The sequence below is a fragment of the Centruroides sculpturatus genome, unplaced genomic scaffold, assembly GCF_000671375.1.
Source record: "Centruroides sculpturatus isolate CEXI.00-Female unplaced genomic scaffold, Cexi_2.0 scaffold1898, whole genome shotgun sequence".
Classification (NCBI taxonomy): domain Eukaryota; kingdom Metazoa; phylum Arthropoda; class Arachnida; order Scorpiones; family Buthidae; genus Centruroides; species Centruroides sculpturatus.
Genome location: NW_019386602.1, coordinates 28,246 through 53,768, shown reverse-complemented (window position 1 = coordinate 53,768; position 25,523 = coordinate 28,246). Strand labels below are relative to the sequence as shown.

Here is a 25,523-nt window from a genome sequence, read left to right as displayed (position 1 = left end):
AAATCACTAAAATAATCTAAAGTCAGTTTAATAATTAAAATTTTAATAAAATTAATAATCAATTTTTTTTAATTTTAAGCTTAAAAATGTCAATTTTTGTGTGTATTTTTTTAAAAAATATATTTTTAAATATTTAATTTACTTTATTAAAATGTTTTGAATATTTTATAAGTGTAAATTCATTTGTAAAGTCGTATGAAAAAACATTAAGATATCTTTATTGAATGGAAGAAAAAGACAAAAAAAAAGAAATTTAATAATTTTTGACATGTTTTCTGCATAAAATTTAAATAAAGGATAAAATTCTACGAATGAAATATTATTTCTGTTTTGAGAGCCATTTTCTGTATTGTATTGTGTCTTACAGAAATAGCTTCTATAGTCATTGTTGCTGAGAAGATGTCAAAATTACACAAAAGTTTTAGAAATGAATGTCTTCCAGTTTCCTTATATTTATAATACAATAAAGACTGAGTATTTCGTCAACATCACGCCTTTTTTTTCTACAAGATTTTTTCTTGTTTCCAAGATTTTTTTTTACGTATTCCACCCCCGTAAGGCTTTCTCTTAAACGTCTATACCTAAACGTGACAGATAACAGTAAATTTTTAGCTTTTCCCCCTTTTTTTTTCTTAAAGTTTAACACGTTCACCGACGTTTTTTTATCATTCGTGTCACGGTGAATTTTTTTAGATTTGGAAAATATTTGGCTGAATTACATCAGAGTCGTGTTTCGTTTCATGGAACAAGATCCCTTAGAAAGACAACGTAATGGCTATAAGGGATGTAAGCGAAGAAATATGTATCTAAGAACCCTATCTGAAGTATTTTAATAAGATAAATAATGTAAATATACTATAACTATGACTCTAAAAGTTAATTAAATTAAATAATTTTAATATAAAATAAGTAATATTTTAAGTATTATATATTAAAATAATAAGTAAGTATCACTTATATACTAATAAATAGATAGAAAATGAATTACGATTAAAAATATAATTAAGTATTTCTCGATTATTATTTAAACTTTATAAAACTTATTGGTATAAAATATTAATAATAATAATAATTAATTAATTTTTAATCGTTAATAAACTATAGGAGGAAAGAAAAAGTAGAAAAAAATTCGATTGAATGAATCAAACTTACCTACCGATTACAAAAATATATTAAATATTGGAAAATTGGAAGAATTCCTCATCTACAAATAATCAATAAACGAGTATTGGCATCTGTTTAACAATATAAAATAATGAAATTATAAAATAAGAAGGAAAAAAATATATATAGGTTGGGAGCAAGAGAAGAAGCAGAGCCTGCAGCGAATAAGGTGCAGAAATCACAATCCCCAGCATCAGTCGGATGTAGTAAAGGGTATAGTCTGTATACTTACCGTGTCCAAGGAAGTACTGTTCGTGCAAACGAACAATCCAAACTGGAACTTCTTCTTTCCGATTTGGCTTGTGTTCTTGCTAATAATGTCTGCATCATATCCAACGGCAGAAGCAGCCTGAGCAGAGATTCAGTCAGTACAGAATGCTGGTCCGTTGCAAACTGGCGACACTCGGTCGACCTGTACTGAACCAGGCAAGCGCTGTCAATCGTCGTTTGAAGCAACCACGCTATACAAAGTATACAGTTCTGCGCCCATCCCCTCAAGCTAAAGCTTCTTCTCTTTCATTTTTCTCCAAATGAATGTCGTTTATTCTTTTTGATAAACGTTTTCTTTACGTTACAACCCACAAAAACGACAAAATACTTTACATCGTGTAATGGACTGACCCATAAAATGACAACATCTTCTCCTCTAAGTAATGGATAAAGTTAGTTGAAACTGTATGAATTTCATTCATTATTCTTTTTTTTTTTTCCTTCTCAACAATTATATCTTCGGAAATTTCTTGTATTTTCTTTACATTTTACAATTGATATTATTTATTTTTGTAATTTTTTTAATATATAATTTATACACTTTCATTATTCTTGTCACTTTTTGGAACTCCCAATGCACAAAATCTTTCTTTGGAGGGGAAAAATTCTATATTTTTATGGAAATTTTATTTAAATTTATTAATTTTTATACGAATTTTAATAATAAATTCCGTAATTTATCGTAAAATATATTGAATTTTTACTAAATTCTCTTATCAGTTTTTATGTATTAAAACCAAGTTTTTTATTGTCTAAAACACCAAACAATGAGAAAATATTAAATTTATTAATATTTTAATAAAATTTGTATATATTACGCCGTCACGTAAAGACAAACTTTAAAGTTTAATCTAAATTTTTTTATCTATAACGTTTGTACGATGACAGTAAAAAAAGGGGGTCATTTTATCGAAATATTGATATTTATTATAATATTTTAAACATTAATGAGGTAATTAATGAATACGAAAAAGAATATTACTGCTATTATTGAATTTTATATAAATTGTAAGCCAATATATCAATAAATTACAGTAAATTACACTTAAAAGTTATGCTTTAAGTAGTTGAGAATTTTTTTTTAACCAATAAAATTAATATACTAAATTTTGAATATAAAATTTAATTAATTAATATTAAATTTTAATATACATATTGAAGTTAATTAATATGTTAATATTAATAAACCATTAATATTTAATAAACTAACAATTCCGTTTGTAAAACTTACAAATTCCTGCACAATTTTTACAAAAAAAGAAATGTAAAATTACGAATTCCTGTGCAATTTTCACAAAAAACATTGTAAAATTACAAATTCCTGTGCAATTTTTACAAAAAACATTGTAAAATTACAAATTCCTGTGCAATTTTTACAAAAAACATTGCAAAATTACAAATTCCTGTGCAATTTTTACAAAAAAACGTAAAATTTACAAATTTCACAATGTTTTTTTTATAAATATAAACATTTACACAAGATTTTTGTAATATTTTTTTTATATTTTTGTAAAATTACTAACGTTTTTTTATATGAAAAATTCTATAGAATTGTACATGCAATTCATTAACCTGTATAAAAAAAATCTGTTATAAATAACTTTACTTTAAAATTATTAATCAATATAACGAAGAATCTTTATTATAACGGAAATATAATTAATAAAATCAAATATAATAATTATTATATTTATAAATATCGATTTATTCATGATAAAAACGATCATTTTATGAACATTGGAAAGATAAGATTACTCGAAGTTTTACATATATATATATTTTTTTCCTTTGCTTTATCTAAATTTTGAGATATAAGAGATTCTATCGAAAAGGTATTTCAACAAGAGATAAGCATACTGGAAATATTATTAATGAGGTGAGTAATTTTTTACATATTTTTTAATAAATTTTTATCTTTACTCTTTACTAACTTCATAAGTGGTAATCTCCTGCACTTAAAAATTTGATCAAAAATTTTATTTTTAAAAAAAGTAATTCAAATTTATGAAATTTTTGTATAAAAAAAATTGATTTTTTTTAAATTAAATTTCTTAATTATTTATTTTTTTTTCTTTACTTTTTTATTATTATTTTTAACATAGAATAAGAGTTGTTACTTGTTAACTCGTATACGTAGAATCTAATGAAATTCTATGCTATTATTTTGATTGGAAATGGTAAAAGAAATAGTGTAAAATAGACAATTGTTGAACTTTTAGTTGGAGTGCATATCACAACGTGTTAACCATAAGTATATCGATGTATCCAGTGATGCAGCATCGCAAGAATCAGCCAAGCAGGACGAAATTACTAGAAGAGAGATGGTAATTGTCCACATGGGAAATTGTGGACAGCTATAACAGTTACACTCAGTGGAACTAAACTTTTGCTATCACATCACAAAACACTAATGTTTTGAAAATAATTTTTATTATATTCACCTTTCAAAATACTCAGTAAAATTCAATCTTTGTACCATTCAATGTTAATTAAGATTAATTCTAATAATATCTTACTCTTTAATCTATAATTAATTATGTTTTGTATTCTGGAAGAGTATAAACACAAATTTTTAGTTATGTACACAAGGAGTACAGAAAAATTCTTTTTTTAAAAGCAATGATATAACATTGCCTTGTATTCCTGTGGGTGTTTTTTTTTTAAACTAGATGATCCTGTATATATATATATATAATTTTTTCATATGTTATAGCTTTTGTAAATGGTTTAAAGAAGGGCAATGATTCAGTTTTCTCAAATATAAGATATTTTTCTCTTAATATAAAGATAAGATTTCAAGTATAAGAGAGATCAAAAATCCACTTTACTTTCCACCTAAAACAGAAAAGAATATATATATTTTATGAGATAATAATTTTCTTTTGCCAGATTTTTCTTCAAAAAACTTATTACATTGTTTTTTAAAGGAAAGATTTAAGATAGAAATGAGAAGAAAACACGAGAATAGATATCATTTTACCAAATGTATTTTTCTTAATATTCATTTTTTTGTCACAGATAATTTAAACTACTTTTATTTATTTATTTTTATCTTTCATTTAATTTATAAATCTAGAGTTTATTTTTTTTCTGTAATATCAGTCGAATTCAATTTTACAAAGTGAAAAAAAAAATAGGAAGAACTTTACTTTAATGTTTACAATGTTGATGAAATTATCAAGTTTTAGAAAATGACTTTTAGTTAATGACACAAAATTTATTCTAAATAACATAAGCATAATCGAAACCGTATTCAAGAATAGTTTATTTATTTATTTTTTTATACTGATTATTGTAAAAAATATATAAAATAAAATAAAATTGTAAAATTTCATTTATTAACTTTGCAAACGTTCGAAGATATAAAAAGGAAATTCTTTTTTACAGTTGTCACTTTAAAAGTATTATATTTTGAGGATGAAAATGAGAAGATGTAATGAGATACATAAATCTACACTTGCTAATATCATTTTTTTTATGTCTTGAACAAAATAATAACTTTAATTTTCAAATCTAACTTTAAAATAACTACAAGTAAAATAAGGTGAAAAATTGTGAAAATTTTCTTATTTTAATTCCTTAATTATTAAAAAAAATAATAAATAAATTCAAACAAATTAAGGAAAACAGACATTATACACATATAAAATACAGTAGAGCGTCGTTTATCCGAATCAATTGGGGACTGGGGTTGTTCGGATAACTTATTTTTCGGATAACCGATTATGTACGAAAAAATATATTAATTTATCCCGTGTTGAAATTTTTCTCAGTTGCGTGTCGCTTTGCGTTGAATTTTCGTCGATGTTAAGCCTAATCAAAGACTATTGTATCGTTAAAAATTATTTTTTTATTTTGTACAAACAAAATAAATATATTGAAAAATATAAAAACAATAAAAAATTATACTTCAGAAGTTAATTTAGTATAAAAAACGTAAAATATTTGAGTAGCCCAAGACATAGCCAAAGATTACAGCGCCGCAGCACTGGAGAAAATTTAAATTTGTTGACTGGAATTCCTTCGGATAACCGACGTTTCGGATAACCGACCTTCGGATAAACGACGTTCTACTGTATTTAAAAAAAAACAATGTAATATTGCATTTACAAAATAATTAGAATGATATAAAGTTAAATTCAATTTTTTTTAAATTAAAATTTGCTTAAAAAATGAATTATTAACATTATAGTAATGTGTTGATATGTATAAAATTTAGACAAATATAGAAACTTGGCAAGTGATTAAAAAATATTACTTTTAAAAGTATGTAGTAAATAACATAGTTGAAAACAAAGTAAATATTTTAATTATGTATGAAACTTAAAATATATATAAGAGATTTAGACACTTAACAATTATAAAATAACTTTATTACTTTAACTAATCTTACATTATAATACTGTTATAAATTACTCTTGGTTGAAAAGACAGATTACTTATTGAAATTTTGAAAAATTCCATTCTTTTACAAAGATTTTTAATGACGTACTCAAACGTTGTAATCCTTATGAAGAAACATTAAAAAGTAAATAAAGGAAAAAAAATTCCATAACTTTGAATGAATTTATTAACATTTTATTTAAAAAATTTCTCATATAATTTTATAAAAATTTCGAATATTTTAACACTTTTTATAAATAAATTTAAAATGTTAAATTATTACTAAAACAGATAGGAAAAAGCCAAGAAGATAAATGAGATTTTAACATTAATATGAATACATTTATTTAATTTTATTTATAAAAAAATAATTTGTTAAAAAGCTTAATAACGTACTTAATATTATTTAAAAATTAAATAATCAGTTACAATAACGGTTTTTTTACACGAAAAGACCGTTAAAAATCGATTTAAATTTGAAAATTAAAGTCTATAGAAAAATAACATAAATAAATATAAGAGATTATTGATATATTTTATATAACTTTAAATTTTTAATATGGTTCCTTTAGGATATAATTTTTAATGTTAAATTTTCGCAACGATCTTAAAATTTAATTAAATTTTGTAATATTTATTTTATTATCTATTGTGTTAAGAAATTATTAAAGTTTATTAATTATTATTATTTTTTATTTTACGTTTTAGAATTTACTTAAAATTTATTCTCCTTTCTATTCCCATTTGATGATATAAATTAAGTGTTAAATTCCAAATATAATTATTTTAGTCAGTTTATAACAATATTCTCTTTGATAGAAATTACAAACTTAAGAGAGAGAGAGAGAGGATCCATATTTCTCTCATCATGAATTATTAATGAGTATCAGCTGTAACCTGTAATAAATATCTATAGCAGATTTATCAAAGTTTGCTGATAGAAAGATTATCAAGTAGGCGATTAATATGCAGAATTTACAGAGTTTACGTACTAGAGATTATATAACAATACTCTTTTAAATATGTCTTAAAATGGCATAGACATTACCTATAAAATTATTAATGAATTTTAAAGTTTAGCTTAAAATATAGGCTATACTTTGATAGTGATTTTTAAGAATTAATTAAAATTAATTCGTGTGATGACATTTATACAAAATTATTAGCGAACCAACGATTTAAATATAAATTTTTCGGTAGTAAATTAATTAAAATATTTTAATATTAATAATATAAATTCATTTTAAAAATATTTTTTTAATTTTACAAAAAAAAATTCTCATTTGACACGTATAAAAACAAATATGAGAAAAAAACATTAGATTTTTTCTATGATTTATTTTATTATGAGATTTTATATTGTGCAAAAGAGTGACATATTTAAATATTTATGTTGAATATATCACTGTAGAACATAAGCAGTGTTAAGAACAAACTAGCGAGTTTAGTAAAGGGAAAAAAAGAGAGAGAGGAAGAAGGAGAAGGAGGAGGAAGAAGGAAAAGAATAAACCAAGAAAATTAAGTAAATGAACAATTCCCAAAATAGGGCATAGATGATTTAAAGAAGAAGTAATGCAAATAAATGTTGAAATAAGATCGCTACTAAAAATGAGTGAATAAATGTTGTTTTATCGAACATTCTACGAATTAATTTAAGATTTAGAAGAATAAAATAAATATTTTCCTGTATGTTATAAGTGTTTATACAATCTTAAATAGTATAACGTTAAAAAAAACAACTAAAGACTTTTAAATTTATTATTTTACATAATAATCTTTTATTTACTATATTAAATTATTTACAATTAATACAGTGTCATTTTCTATTATATAAATATAATTTTCGAGAATTTTGCATATCGAATTTAATAATAAAATAATTTAAATATTTAATTTTGTTTACTTGTAAGTCATGTTTTCTACATTAGAAAATTTAATTTTAACTTATAAAAATTTATAATAATCTTTTAATATGTACGGTATATGTATACGTAAATAAATATAGAAATGTATTTAAGTATAATTAATATAATAAATTAGATTAAGTATCGAGTTATTTGAAATGTTCTTGATGTGTAAAATATTCAAAAGAAAAGTATGGATATGGCATTATATCCTATATTAAAATTCAAATCACGTAAAGCTGGCTATCAAACTTAATACTGCGATCTCTTTTCTAAATAATATTACGCACGAGTGTACGCGTATAGAACAATATAACTCCCTGTTTGGGTCAAAAAACATCTTGGAGACTACAGAAAATCTTGGTTATAAAAGTTGTTGATATTTATTACTTTAAAAATATCACCTCGGCTCCAAAGTTGAGCAATAAAAATTGGACGAAATAAAACTTTACTTTTATAAACGATATAAATAATGTTCTATAAAGATTTTAATGTGCACTTCACCTATTAATATTGAAAAGATTACTTTATAAAGTATTTCAACATGTATAANTGTATGTTTTCTTATTTTACATAATTTAATATTTTTAAATGATATTTAAGATATCGATCTTGTAAAGTTTACTTATATTTACAAGTATCATCCTTGAATTTTAAGCATTATCGATTGACTACACTTTACTATTGTGATATAGCCTATATATATGTAAGAGTTTCGAGTATTATATATTTCTCGTTTTTAATCCATTTTTTTATGTTTTTTTTTAAATTTCTGTTCTGTTATCAACTTAAATTTTCCATTGAACTAACGAGTAAAAAAAAATCATAATAAAAAAAAATTTCTTTTCAAAATATTGCTGCATTTGCAAATTTTGGTTGAATAAAATAGAAAATCGTCGATCAATTTGTAGAGTAGATACGGTTTGAAAAGCATTTGTTGTTTCGCTCCAAGCTATACTTTGAACAATGACTTAGCGAACAATTGTCGTTAATTCTGTTAAACAATCAATTAGATTTCTTTGAATTTTTCTAAGCCATACGCGAATTACACAAAAGGTCTTATCATCACTATTTCTAATACTTTCCTCCCATAGAAAAGCGATTAATTTACATATTTTTCTGTTACAAATCAGATTATCAAGTCCTAAACGTGAATACAGATTTTAGAAAATTATATGGAAAATGTTATAACTGTATATAATTTAATCAATCTTGGTTTATTATTCATCAAATGATTAACATATGATCATTAATATTGATTGTTTACCTAGCTGATTGCAATAACGATGATGCATTATTTGAATGAAATTATAACGTAATTAAAATTTATATGAGAAATATTTATACAATTAAAAAAAAACTTGTCTAAAACGGAAACCTGCTTAAGACGGAAAAATACAACAAAACCTGTATAAACCGGACACGTACGGTTTACCGTTTTATTAAGGTTTTGGATAGGTTTTATTGTATTCGGTATCTTGCAATCCCGGTTTAAACAGGTTTTACTGTATTAATTAATAAAAAAATATATAAAGAAAAAAGAATTTTATTAATATAAACATTTATTTACTTTTTTAAGAAGAAATTTATGATGTTTTTTTTTAATGTTTTAATATAATTTCCAATTTACATAATTAAGATTTTAATAAAATGTGATAAATTAATTAACAGAAAGATAATTATTAAATTTTTGGAATAGTAAAACGAATTTTTTCGTGTTTTTTTTCAAAGTAGGGTCTAATAAGAACTGTTACAAATTTAATGATCTTCTTTTTTTAAATATATTTAATTAGTACAAAGTAATTAATATTAACTTTTTGAACTTATATATATATATTTACGTTAATATCAAATATATATTAAATAAATTTTATTTCATATATTTACGACTTATTTCCCTTTTTTGAAGAGAAATTTTTAACTTTTGTGCAAATTTAATACGATAAATGCCCGCAGATATTTACTTTATAATGAAGAAAACTTGGAAAATTTATAGATTTTTTCCTTAAATAATAATAATAAAAAAATTATACAAGTAAACTTGATAAAGCTAACAGTCTGTTTCGATCACGTAATAAAATTTAAATAATAAAATTAAATTAAAAAGAATGTTTATTTTAAAACACTCGCTTAAAAATTTAAAAAAAATTATAATAATACTATATATAAATAAATTCTTCAGTTATAAATGTTATTTTCGTAAATTAATTGTAATAAATTTGATTTATGTACTTAAAATCATTTAATTAAAATTATAATTCTATTTTTAAATATAATAAACAGTCTTATTCTAATTACAATTAACACCCAATGTATTAATTATTATATATATTTAAATTCTAGACATTTGAATTTTAATTACAATTAATATTCGATTTTTATATGAATTGTTGTAAATGTTAAAATACTCGAGTTTTAATTACAATTAATGACTAATTTTTAACTTAATTATCAATCAAATTCTAATTGTAATTAAACACGAATTTTTTTTTTTTAGAATTCGGTTATTAATTAATTGAGTTGAAATTTGCTCATTAGTTACAAATAAAACTCAAGTATTTAATAATTTGAACAACAATTCATATAAAAATAAAATAATAATTGTAATTAAAATCCGAATTTAAACATAATTAATTGACGTAATAAAAATCGAATATTAATTAATTGTAATTAAAATTCAAACGATTGTCGAAAATAAAAGTCGAATTCTATCATTTGAATTTTAATTATAATTAATATTCGAATTTTTAATTACAATAAACGTTCGATTAATGATTACATTTAACATTCGATTTTTAAATATGATAAATATTTAACTCATAACTCATTTGATTCGCCATCACAGCTTAAAATTAATTAATGTAAAATATATATTAATAACATTAGTATTATTATTATTATTATTATTATTATTATTTGAACACTTTATTTATTTATAATGAAAAAAAATGTTAGAAAATTTAAATGATGACTTGTATAAAGTGTAGAAAATAAACAAATTTTCTTTGTTCAAGTAAAACCAGATCATTTTCTGAAGGTTTTTCTTCCTTTTTTGGGGGTAGAGAAAATTCTTATCAAAGGAGCCAGTTGCATAAGAGGTTTTTATCAAACTTCACTTTTACTATCCTCATATTGAGAACTGTCACTGAATGATGAAACATCCAGCAACATTTCATAAAAAGTCAAATATTAAATAAATACTACAGACTTGGTTGGACTACAGATCAGGATACAATGACAGTATTGGTTGATGGAGTGCTCTCTTCGGAATTGTTGCCTGTAAAAGTGATTATATTAAAAAGTTTGATGCTGTTTTCTCATTTTAGTATATATATAAAAAAAACTCGTCATGCAACTGATGAAAAATGCAATTTTATTATTTTTTTTTAAAGTCTTAACATCAGTATTTTCTGATGTAAATCGCAAACATATATATATATTACCATTAGATGAAGATTGAATTGCATCTTGTCTTATTAAATTCAAGTTTTAAATTATTGAAATTTTTTTTTAACATAACCCAGGTGTGATTTATGAAAGTAAAAATTCCCTCTTACACCATTACTGATTTAATAAACTAGTTTGTAACGTTAGAAAAACAAACGGATATGATATACATATACGCCTGTTTTAGACAGAATTTTTTTTAAAAATTTACATAATAAAGTTATTTTGAAATGGATAAGAAAATTACGTAACAAGTTCTGATTAGATGTGTGACCATTAAGGATAGAAAACACTCAATACGCTACACTTAACTTAGAAAGAACTTTTACTGAATGATCTATAACGCGTCATCCCTTAGAAACAAGTCGTTTTTCAAATGATAACCAAGATCCATGTGTTAGAAAGGGCATAGTTACCAGACAAACTTTAGGAGACAAACAACTCTTGCGCTTGTTAAAAGAGAAAAGTATTTTTCTTTCAAGAAAAGATCCCTGTCAAGATGAACTTCTTTTTTATTATAAGCTTTTGACAACTAACCCATAATAATAACCCAGATAAACTAATATATTTAGATTTCTTTTACGTGAAATCCGTTATGTATGTATGTATTAAACTTAAAATATATAAAAATAAATCTTTACTGAATAAAATTATAGTTCTTTACTATAAAATTATGGCTTTAAAGTGAATAACTTTTTAACACCAGTTTAGAATTTTATGTACTGTACAGTATTCAGAAGAGTTTCTTGGCATTTTTTAAGGGTATAATTTAAAAATTATACCCTTAAAAATAATATAAATTCATTATAATACAGTCAAACCTCTGAACAACGGACGTAGAAAATGGCTGCTGTTGAGAGGTGGGTGATATTAGAAGGTTATTATTATTTACATAGAAAATTAATGCAGTTGGTATGCTTAAGTGGCTAAAGAACTAACTCGTTAAATTTATTTTATATATTAATTTTCTATTCGAAGTTTCAAAAATAAAATAAAAATACATTTAATAATACTATAAAGTATTAAACTTTTAAACTTAGGTTAAGAACTTAAGAAATTTTTATTTTGCATTCTTCTTACGGACATAAATGTAAAGCTTTATATAGAGTTTGGTGACAAGTGATGTTTACGAGCCACCCCATAACATTTATCATACTTTAGAGTAGGATATAACTTACAAGTAGAGTATGGTATCTTAGATATAACTTAAATATAAATAACTAAAACAATTACACGAAGGGTATCATTGATTAAATTCTACAAAAATGACTTGTTTCTTATTAACGGAATGTTTTCTAGGGATTTTTATTCAACAGGGAAATTATGACATTCCTTTAAGAATAATTATTAAAGTTCACAATTAAATAATGGAAAATACAAAACATTTTGGTGTTAATTATTTTCAGATATTTAAAAAAATAATAATAATAAATTGCGAATACTTCATTAGAATAACATCATTAAAACAATTTTATATGTATAAAAAATGATTAATTTGCAATAATAATTTTCATTATTTCTACTAAAGAAAATAGTTTTTCTTACTTATTTTTTTTAAAATTATATCATAGCTTATATCGATAAAATATATTAAAAAATAGCATTGGTTTCTATTATAGTTTTTTTTTAAATAAAAATTTTATTATAAAAGAAAATGTTAATATAAATTCGAAAGTAATAGAAAGCAATGTACAAAAAAAGAATATTGTTACAAGGCAATTACTTGCAAGTAATATTATATGAAAAAAAAACCAACAATTGATTTTATCTTTAAGTATTTTGGAAATGGTAGAGAATAATCCTTGATATGCTTTCCTTGAAGTAATATAAATTCTTTCAATCTAAGAAAAAAATTTTACTCTGTTGAAAACCATGCAATCAAAGAACACACACGTTACTTTCTGTACTATAATAGAATAGGAAGTTTCTTGATATAGGCAATGTTTACTCTTCTAGAAGGTTATACTCGTTTTGAAACTAAATTCAACTCGAAAAGACAATGCTAGATTGTGGAAACTATAAACCTATCTCATTTCATTGTCCAACAAAGCTATAGTATTCTCTCAAATTCCTCCAAGGATGCGGTAATCCCATTAGACTCAAGTTCCAGCTAAAGAATTTAACAATTGAAACATATTTTGACAAGATTTTCTTATTTAATTATAATGAATAAAATTATATTTATAACTCAAGTTTATTTTATTATTTATTTTAAATGAATAAGAATTATATGTTGTTGGTTATTTTTACTTTAAGGAAAAGAGTAGTCTATTTACATGTTTATGACCTATACATTCTTGTACAATTCTCTAGGGGAGCATGTTTAAAATGCTAGTGATTTAAAGTGGTTTCTTTTTTCCTTTTTTAAACACTTATACTGATGTTACATTCGAAGCAGAACGATAGTAATATTTTATTCAGTTGGGATGCTCAAGAATCTATCGTTTACACTCAAAATCTTAGATATCTATTAAGACGTGACTTGGGATCAATTTTCTCTCTTATTGCCTGCTCTCTATATAAAAAAAATCCATGGAAAAAAAAATAATAATATAAAAAAAGAAAAATTCATCAATTTTCTTGAAAGAGAAAAAGATTTTTTTTCTATAATTAAATCTGATTTCGTAATTAAAACATGAATATTTTAACTAAACTTTTCCTATTTCTTAATTTATTAACTAAACAAATTACAGAGTGAAAAGAGAGAAAAATAAAAGTGACAAGAACGTTATGGTACTAATTTATGTGTAACTTTATTCTTTCTGTCTTCTAGAATCTCTTGACTTCTCTAGAGACGATCTGTGTTACTCATATTAGCATCAATAAGAATCTTGTCAGTGATGTCGCGCCCGAAGCTATGTTAAACCTCCACCTTAATCGTCCTTGCTTTGGGCTTATCACTCCAACAAATCTGTAATTTAATTGTTAAATTTACGTCAATTTTCATCATCATCATAAAAGACAAGGCAGGAATAATTTATAATTTTTTTTATAGTTTTATATATATAAATATTTAATGATAATACAAAATTTTTTAAATAGAAGGTAGATATTTTTAATTAAAAAAATAATAATAATAAAGTTTAAAATTTAACTTATACACAGTGTTTTTGTTTGTTTAGGTGTTACGATTTAAAAATAGCCAATCGTCGTCAAAGAAACGATCGATTAGAGTCGATTGGTTATCAGTTTAACGGGAATATGCTCCTAATTGGTTCGTTTAAATTACGTCATTTAGTTATTAAACTTTCTAGATTTTGTAACGGATATTCTTGAAATACGCTCTGTAATTGATCGTAATTAGTTCAATTTAAATTACGTAATTATGAGTTGTACGTTTGGAAATTTTGTAATTTTGTTTGTAATAATAACTTTATTTCAAGTGAGTTTTATTTATTTATTTTCTTATACGTTTAAGGAGTAGATAATCCCATAAAGAACGTATTAACGATTGAATTGAAGAGAGTCGATTTAATACTGGAACCACAAATTCGAATGATGCTAACAAGATTTTCCTCACCTTCAAACATTGAATTAGTTTGAAAAGGGCGATAGAATTCAGTTGTATGACAGCTTCATCAACACTCTGTGTTCATTCGTGCAAAACCAAGTTGTCACCACCGGGAATGTTCCTAAATTCACATTAATTACCAAATATAGCTTTTGGGATAGCATGTATTAATTCGTTTCTTCTGCTTGCATGACTTTGACTGTCAACTAACGCATATTAATATCCTTTAACTTTATTTCACGCATAATTATGTTTAAGGAAATTTCCATTAGTTAAAAGGATTTGAGGATATTGAAATAAATTTTCGAAAAGATCAATTTATTTTAGTGTTTTTCTATCTTTTTCGGTGTTAGACAACATATTTTTATTTTTGTTTACTAACAATATATTCTCGATCAAAACTATTTAGAAGGCCTTTAAAATACCATTTAGAAGGCCTTTATAATTACAAATAGTTTAGTTTTAAGCCGTCAATTATCAGGATGGCATTCGTATAAGATACATTTTGGCATTTTTTATGAATTTAATATATAAAAAGTCTGAAAAAATTGGTTTTGATCAAAAATTTTTTGTTTTGATCAAAAGGTTTTGATGGAGAACATATTGTTAGTAAACAAAAATATGTTCTCGATCAAATTCAATGTGTTCTCGATCAAAACCAATTTTGATCAAAATTGCTCAAACTTTTGATCAAAACCTTTTTTTTATCAAAGGCTCGATCAAAACCAATTTTTTTTTAGACTTTTCATATATTAAATTTATAAAAATGCCAAAATGTATCTTATACGAATGCCATCCTGATAATTGAAGGCTTAAAACTAAACTACTTGTAATTATAAAGGCCTTCTAAATGGTATTTCTAGCTGCAAATAAAGCTGTTCTCATCTATAATAGACCATTTAATAAAATATTTGGCGACACCCCAACCTACTAGTTGGTTAACATTGATTTTTCTTTACGATAAAAAAGAAGAAAAAAAATCCTATTATTTACTACTTTTCTCTGTTATTGAACATTTTATAGAACATTTAATCTCTTTATGTCTTTTTGAGATTAAGTTAGAAGCTTATACTTTAATGATTTTGAATAATACAACAAGTGGTTCTAAGTAGAGTCAGCAGTTAGGAAGATAATTACTCATTCGAATACTTTGAAATAGTCGACAACAGGAAGGAACATTCTTGACGATTTCTGAAGAGGAATATACGATTGTTAGACATTGCTTCATGAACAATGATATAATTTTAAATAATTGACTTATTCACAGTAAACTTTATTGTCACATAAAATGTGTTTTATCCCATATAAATTCAAAAGAAAATTTTAATTGAATATAAAAAAAAAATAATAATAAGATGTTTTATAAACAGCTTGCCATAAACTCGAAAAAGAGAGCCCAAAGAGCTCTCGATAATATTCCAAACTATTAATATAACTCGCTGCATTAAATCCTCCATTTTATAAAAGCACGAATTCCCATCTGAAGGAATATAGGATTCTCTTTTTTTCCATTGGGAAGAGTTGATATAGAGAAGAGTAACGGAGACTTGACGTTCTATCAGAATAAAAAAGTTCATTGTTTAAAAATTTATACCATCGCTTAGAAGCGGTGAAGGAAAAGAAAGGGGAAAAAAAGGCATTTAGAAGAAGTCAAGTATTCCTTTGAGTAAAACTACTTTTTAAAAACAATATACTTGCAACACGTATAATAAAAGTTACTATCATTAAGTATACTTTGCATATAATTATATTTGTTTACAATATTTTTTAAAAAAATTATTTAAAAATAATGTAAATTCAGCAACTCATTAAAACTATCTCTCTATACTTTAATTTATAAATAAAATTAATGTTTTATACTTTTTTTTTAATTAGAAATTCGATTTATAATATATTTAAGTTCATAAATTAGTTGTTTAATTTAGTAATTTTTAAAGTAAACAACTTCAAATTAATTCACATTTGTTTATGATTTTATTATATAAATAGTTTATTAATGATTATTAAATTAATTGTGTAGTAGAACTTTAAAAGATACAAATAATATATAATTTATTATAACTGTAAAGTATTATTGAAATATTTTTAATACAACACAACCTGTTTAAACGAAGAAATCGTCATGTTGTGATACCGGCTTACACAGGTTTTACTGTATTTTTACATAAATAATAAACGTGTTATCCAACCAGATAAATTATGGTAATTCTTCTGGTTGAATAACGTGTTTACTATTAATGTATTTACAGAGTTATGTGTAATGTATTTATGTATATATTAATGTATGTAGTTATTTATAATTTAATGTAAATATATGTAGATTATTTCTTATACTCGTAAAAATTAATGAGAGATTTCTACGGCTGGATTAAAAGACATTTAAAAATGATTAAGTCTATCCATTCTACAACTTTTACTTCATCCCTTCTCAGGAGAATTAATGACAAACCGTAGCTTTCTATGAGAAAGGATATGAATTAATACAGTATGTAACTATAGGTATATGCTACTACTATTACAAAACATGGGCATTAATTAAAAATGATAATAAAAGACAAGCTACCACTTTTCTCGTTTTAATAAAGGATAGTTTAGGATAATCCTTTGAAATTCTAGGACGTGTGGCTACCATAGATACCTGGTTGGATAACATATTTATCATTTATATGTAATACTGTAAAACCTGTGTAAACCGGAATCGCACAATGGTTTCCGTTTTAAACAGGTATTTTTATAGAAAATAGTCGCATTCCGAAGAAATTTTCCCGTTTTAGACAAGGTTTTAATGTATGTTACTATTATTTAAATCCTCTTAAAATTCTTAAACGATAAAGAAAATAAACCAAATTAAGTAATAATTCAGTAAAGACATATTTACGGAAGAATTTTTTTATTATTTTCCTAATAGGAAACTTTATTACGTTTAGATAAACCTAAAATTCTCAGATGGCAGGTGCAAACAGGGAGAAAAAAAGTATTTACATTACACTCAAATTAAATTAGTATTGTATTCCTAGTCAGTTTTTCAATGGACGCATTCAATAATATAATAAAATCATCGAAATAAAATAAACTTTTTTTTTGTTTATTAAGTAACAAATAAAAAAGAAAAGAAAAGAAATCAGGCTGTAATAAATACAGGTGTTTTTTTTTATAAATTTTCTAATGCATTTATTATGAAAACTAAATAATGAATGTACCATTTGGAAATGATAATAAAAATGTCGTAGATTTATGTATTTTTGTAATCAATTTTTAGGGCAATTCCTATGAAATTGTTGATACAATAAAGTAGAATGAAACGTTCGCATGTATAAAAGGCAGGGGTTTTGTTCACAAAATGTTACAACGCCTTCTGTAACTATGTCGAACCGTTCGTTACAAAATCCAATTAGAAATTCTAATGATCTTTGCCGTGCATTGAAACAAGCAACTTGTACTCAATGATGGTTCATTTAGTTAGAAATGTCTCTGACAACGAACCGATCCTAGATAATGTCAGGTCATTACAGATAAGAACATAAACCTGGCACATCACTTGATTACTCTCTTCATTAAAGAATTCACGTAAGTTAACAAATAATTAAAAAATCTCATTAACGTTGACTAATGTAAATAAATAGTTAGAAAATATCCGTTTATTTATTGATTACAGATTTAAAAAAATAATAATAATAAAGTTTAAAATTTAACTTATACACAGTGTTTTTGTTTGTTTAGGTGTTACGATTTAAAAATANTCAGACATAAAGTAAAGGAAAAAAAAAAAAAGAAAGAATCTCTCTCTCTCCCTGCTGCGCTGTTTTCATTAAGTTTGCAAGTATTTTTTTTCTTTATTATTATTTTTAAATTTTATAGATGCTATTATTTTTGTTATTATGATACAAGTAGGAGTTTATCTTTTATTTTAATACAAAAGATTTAGTAATATAAGCGATAAGTAAGGAAAGATATTAAGTAACAACTAACATTCATATGTTGACAGTTATTGATGTCTTAATCTTCTGTACGCTATTTTTTTTATGTTAAAAGAAACAAAGATTATTAAAAAAAATAATAATAAATATAAAAATAAAATTCGAAAGTGATTTAAAAGCAGCACTTATAATAAATCCAATTAAAAATTAAGAACACAACTTTCTTTGTCAAAAGTTAAACAAAAGAAGGATTTTTCAAAGTACTAAACCATGTCTTAAAAAAAAAAAAAATTGTTTTACTGCTGCTTTAACTAACAATTCACCCTTTACAAAGTCAAATTTTTAAATTTAAAACATTATAAAACTTACATTTTTATATATATAAAAGTAAATAAAGAATTCTATTTACTATCTTTTAATTAAAAATATATATATATACGGGTTTTAAAACTTAATTCAATTAAACGGCTTTTAAAACTAATTAAATTTACCGAATTTCTTTAAATCATAACCAATTAAATTTTAGTAAAATTTAAAAGATTTTAAACGTAATTTACTTAGGAATTTTAATTCGTTTTAAGTTTTTGACATAGTTCAAAAATTCTGTAATTGTTTTTTAATGAGTCCAAGAAAAGAAAGAGAGAGAGAGAGAGAGAGATTGGAAAAATAAGATAAAATTTCATCTGCAATTCTATAGAAATTTATATGATTTATAAGCTTAAAAAGATCATTAAAAATAAATTAAGTTTTAAAAGACATTATATTTTTTATTGTTATTAATAAATTTTAAGTTTTATTTTCATAAATTTATTTTTAAAAAATATATATATATATATTACATTATCCAGTTATTATATAACTAACAGAATTATTGTGTGTTTTTCTTACTTTAATAGCTCGGTAATTAAATTTAATTCAATAATTTCATAAATTTATGTAATTTTTTTGAAACATAATTGAAAAATAACATAGGTTTATATTTTATTTTATTTAAAATTGAAGAAACCATAAATATTGATCTTTTTGTTTATTTTTGATTTATTTTTTTTATTTTTATTTAAATGGAAGTTATCAAAACTCTCTCAAAAAAAAACAGCAGAAATTACAAAATTTTATTGTATAAAAATTCATAAAATGTAGAAAATAAATCATTTTAAATTCCGAAAATTATAGTTTCAATACTCAGAAAATATAAAAATAATTATGAAATTCCTAAAATGGCGGAAGTTAAAACAAAATTTTGTACGGATGACCTAGCGATTAAGGTGTGTCAGTCTAAGATGTCTCTGTGGGAGCGATTTTTCACCACCCGCCTGCCCCATTATGAGTCTGGCCGAACCCATAAAAAGGCCCAAAGACACACACACAAAATTTCAAATTTCTAAAATTGAGGGCCAACTAGTGATGGAATGGATAAAACAGTAGTTGATCTAAGGTTAAACGGACTGACTATGTAGAATTTTTTGGGTTTTTTCACGTGTTTACTAAATAGGAGGCAAATTTCCCATAAGAAATTCCTCTTAGGAGGCACCCGTTTGGCAAATCGAGTTGTTTTATTCCATCAATCCATCCTAAAAATCGTAGAATCTAACAGCAAAAAATTCTAAATATCTATTGCAAAAATCTCAAAATAGAAATTTAATTCGCAAAGAATTTAACAACACCGCAAAAGAATATTTCTTTTTATGGTTTAAATATTTTTTTTATCATCTAATATCTAAAGTTAAAATATAAACTACACTGAAAATATTCGAAAAAAATAAAAAATAAACTCTATAAATATAAGTCAGCGTAAGACTTCAATATGTAAAACTGTAGTGGAAGATATCCTCGAGGGTAACACTAAGTCGAGGTGTAGAAGTTACAGTTTTAGATGTTCATGCCAAAAAGATACTATGAAGAAAGAATCTAGATGAGAACCTTCTAACCGAGGCGTGTCCGCATTCTTACTGAAGAAACAAATGTTCAGCCAAATAAAGTGGAAGTAATGTGTTGTTTTCAAATTCTGACACGATTTCGTCCCTAAGGAAAAGGCTGCATTTCTCTTAAATTCCCTCGTCACATAAAGACTCCTTAAAATCCCTCGTCGCATAAAAACAAACGAAGCATCATTATGCAGAATACACTTATGTCGACTATTTTTTGAAAAATAGTACTTTGTAAAATAGTCAAAACACACACACACACAAAAAAAAGTATTGTCTTCGGAGACTGTCAATTTAAATTATCAAGTAAGAAAACTGTCAAGATGAACTTCTTTTTTATTATAAGCTTTTGACAACTAACCCATAATAATAACCCAGATAAACTAATATATTTAGATTTCTTTTACGTGANAATCATCGAAATAAAATAAACTTTTTTTTTGTTTATTAAGTAACAAATAAAAAAGAAAAGAAAAGAAATCAGGCTGTAATAAATACAGGTGTTTTTTTTTATAAATTTTCTAATGCATTTATTATGAAAACTAAATAATGAATGTACCATTTGGAAATGATAATAAAAATGTCGTAGATTTATGTATTTTTGTAATCAATTTTTAGGGCAATTCCTATGAAATTGTTGATACAATAAAGTAGAATGAAACGTTCGCATGTATAAAAGGCAGGGGTTTTGTTCACAAAATGTTACAACGCCTTCTGTAACTATGTCGAACCGTTCGTTACAAAATCCAATTAGAAATTCTAATGATCTTTGCCGTGCATTGAAACAAGCAACTTGTACTCAATGATGGTTCATTTAGTTAGAAATGTCTCTGACAACGAACCGATCCTAGATAATGTCAGGTCATTACAGATAAGAACATAAACCTGGCACATCACTTGATTACTCTCTTCATTAAAGAATTCACGTAAGTTAACAAATAATTAAAAAATCTCATTAACGTTGACTAATGTAAATAAATAGTTAGAAAATATCCGTTTATTTATTGATTACAGATTTAAAAAAATAATAATAACATTAATAAAACAATGCATTGATTTAAACGGGTGAGGAATCGAAGATTGGTAAGATTAATTTATTACTGTATTTTATAAAAATTATAGTTTTATTTTTTATTTTAAAAATTGTAAATGTATTTTATTTATAAATATTTAAATAAAAATTCATTTCAGACATAAAGTAAAGGAAAAAAAAAAAAAGAAAGAATCTCTCTCTCTCCCTGCTGCGCTGTTTTCATTAAGTTTGCAAGTATTTTTTTTCTTTATTATTATTTTTAAATTTTATAGATGCTATTATTTTTGTTATTATGATACAAGTAGGAGTTTATCTTTTATTTTAATACAAAAGATTTAGTAATATAAGCGATAAGTAAGGAAAGATATTAAGTAACAACTAACATTCATATGTTGACAGTTATTGATGTCTTAATCTTCTGTACGCTATTTTTTTTATGTTAAAAGAAACAAAGATTATTAAAAAAAATAATAATAAATATAAAAATAAAATTCGAAAGTGATTTAAAAGCAGCACTTATAATAAATCCAATTAAAAATTAAGAACACAACTTTCTTTGTCAAAAGTTAAACAAAAGAAGGATTTTTCAAAGTACTAAACCATGTCTTAAAAAAAAAAAAAATTGTTTTACTGCTGCTTTAACTAACAATTCACCCTTTACAAAGTCAAATTTTTAAATTTAAAACATTATAAAACTTACATTTTTATATATATAAAAGTAAATAAAGAATTCTATTTACTATCTTTTAATTAAAAATATATATATATACGGGTTTTAAAACTTAATTCAATTAAACGGCTTTTAAAACTAATTAAATTTACCGAATTTCTTTAAATCATAACCAATTAAATTTTAGTAAAATTTAAAAGATTTTAAACGTAATTTACTTAGGAATTTTAATTCGTTTTAAGTTTTTGACATAGTTCAAAAATTCTGTAATTGTTTTTTAATGAGTCCAAGAAAAGAAAGAGAGAGAGAGAGAGAGAGATTGGAAAAATAAGATAAAATTTCATCTGCAATTCTATAGAAATTTATATGATTTATAAGCTTAAAAAGATCATTAAAAATAAATTAAGTTTTAAAAGACATTATATTTTTTATTGTTATTAATAAATTTTAAGTTTTATTTTCATAAATTTATTTTTAAAAAATATATATATATATATTACATTATCCAGTTATTATATAACTAACAGAATTATTGTGTGTTTTTCTTACTTTAATAGCTCGGTAATTAAATTTAATTCAATAATTTCATAAATTTATGTAATTTTTTTGAAACATAATTGAAAAATAACATAGGTTTATATTTTATTTTATTTAAAATTGAAGAAACCATAAATATTGATCTTTTTGTTTATTTTTGATTTATTTTTTTTATTTTTATTTAAATGGAAGTTATCAAAACTCTCTCAAAAAAAAACAGCAGAAATTACAAAATTTTATTGTATAAAAATTCATAAAATGTAGAAAATAAATCATTTTAAATTCCGAAAATTATAGTTTCAATACTCAGAAAATATAAAAATAATTATGAAATTCCTAAAATGGCGGAAGTTAAAACAAAATTTTGTACGGATGACCTAGCGATTAAGGTGTGTCAGTCTAAGATGTCTCTGTGGGAGCGATTTTTCACCACCCGCCTGCCCCATTATGAGTCTGGCCGAACCCATAAAAAGGCCCAAAGACACACACACAAAATTTCAAATTTCTAAAATTGAGGGCCAACTAGTGATGGAATGGATAAAACAGTAGTTGATCTAAGGTTAAACGGACTGACTATGTAGAATTTTTTGGGTTTTTTCACGTGTTTACTAAATAGGAGGCAAATTTCCCATAAGAAATTCCTCTTAGGAGGCACCCGTTTGGCAAATCGAGTTGTTTTATTCCATCAATCCATCCTAAAAATCGTAGAATCTAACAGCAAAAAATTCTAAATATCTATTGCAAAAATCTCAAAATAGAAATTTAATTCGCAAAGAATTTAACAACACCGCAAAAGAATATTTCTTTTTATGGTTTAAATATTTTTTTTATCATCTAATATCTAAAGTTAAAATATAAACTACACTGAAAATATTCGAAAAAAATAAAAAATAAACTCTATAAATATAAGTCAGCGTAAGACTTCAATATGTAAAACTGTAGTGGAAGATATCCTCGAGGGTAACACTAAGTCGAGGTGTAGAAGTTACAGTTTTAGATGTTCATGCCAAAAAGATACTATGAAGAAAGAATCTAGATGAGAACCTTCTAACCGAGGCGTGTCCGCATTCTTACTGAAGAAACAAATGTTCAGCCAAATAAAGTGGAAGTAATGTGTTGTTTTCAAATTCTGACACGATTTCGTCCCTAAGGAAAAGGCTGCATTTCTCTTAAATTCCCTCGTCACATAAAGACTCCTTAAAATCCCTCGTCGCATAAAAACAAACGAAGCATCATTATGCAGAATACACTTATGTCGACTATTTTTTGAAAAATAGTACTTTGTAAAATAGTCAAAACACACACACACACAAAAAAAAGTATTGTCTTCGGAGACTGTCAATTTAAATTATCAAGTAAGAAAAAATATATATATTGAAAGTTTATTTGAATTTGTGAATAAATAAATAAATATATATTAAATTCTATTTTTTTTTCTCTATCTTTCACATTTAATTATCTTCAATTATTCTGAATATTTACACATAAAATTGATTATTATTAAATTGTAACATAATAAATTCCATTTTATGTTAATAATAAATATAATTTATAAAATTTTATATACTTAATTTTTGTATTATCCAATTACTTAAACCTGATTTCAATTAAGTATAATTTATATATAATTTTTTTTTTAACTAGGTAATAAGGTTTCTTTCAGAATGAATTACTCCGTTATTGAATCCTATTGAAATTCTTTCAGCCTTTACAACTATAAATGCCTTTTTTTTAAATTTAATTTATTTTTTTTTATTTTACCTTTTTTTTTATTGGTGTTCTTGTTCGAAGTGTATAAAATTCTTTAACAGAAGTAATTTCTTCTAAGCAGATTAAAACCATTTTACTTGATGCTTTTTTTTCATTTAGGTATTCGATAATTTGATTTTTTGCTCTTAATTACTTTTATATTAACTTCATTTTTCCAATAAATAATACCAGATTTCTTCTTCGAGTTTTAATGATATATTTTTTCTTTTTAAGTTTTTTTTTCCTCCATTATTGATGAAATTAAGTAAGGAAATTGTTTAAGTTTTTACTCTTTATAATTTACTCTTCTCCATTATATCATTACACTTCACATTTATCAATGGAGTAAATAAATATTTAGCTAATTATAATAACCTAGAGAATTGTAATTTATTCTAGTTCACATATACATTAATTTTCTATAATTTATTCATATATATATAACGCTTAATTGTAGTTTATTCTAAGTCACATACATCTGTACTTTACTTTAGTTCCTTCTAGTTCAAGTACTGTATGTGAACTAGAAAGAACTGTAAGATGAAGCTCGATTATTTAATTAAATTTGTTCAAAAGTATAATTGTTTACATAGCAATTCTGTAAATGATCTTTTATATCTAACAGTTCTAATACTTCACAGCTAATTATATGTACTGTACAGTTTATTATATTTCGTAACAGTGTAAAATTTAGTTTACTAAAGTTTACTTTATTTAGAAAACTTATATTTGTTATACAACAATAAACTCATATTTTTAAAAATATTATTGTTGGCTCAATAATTATATCGGTAAACAATATAACTTGTTAGATATATTGAAAATTACGTATATAAAGACTGAAATTACATTAAAAAACAATATCGCTGAAGGGTATCATCAAGATAATAATTTATCTATTGATAAAATTCTAAGGATAGTGTTTTATTTGACGCTATATCTTACTTATAGAGTTAGTGAGGCAAGCTCATATGTTTTTTGTTCTTGGTTTGAGAAAGAAATATGAAATCGAT

General features: G+C 23.9%; 1 long non-coding RNA gene across 1 annotated transcript; it reads left to right on the top strand.

Annotated features, from left to right (window-relative positions):
• Positions 1–21,125: 21,125 nt before the first annotated feature.
• On the top strand, positions 21,126–21,787 carry LOC111615401. The gene is made up of 3 exons (XR_002755072.1): positions 21,126–21,447; positions 21,536–21,604; positions 21,713–21,787. It is a non-coding gene; the product is annotated as an uncharacterized LOC111615401 (long non-coding RNA).
• The last annotated feature ends 3,736 nt before the right edge of the window (positions 21,788–25,523 follow it).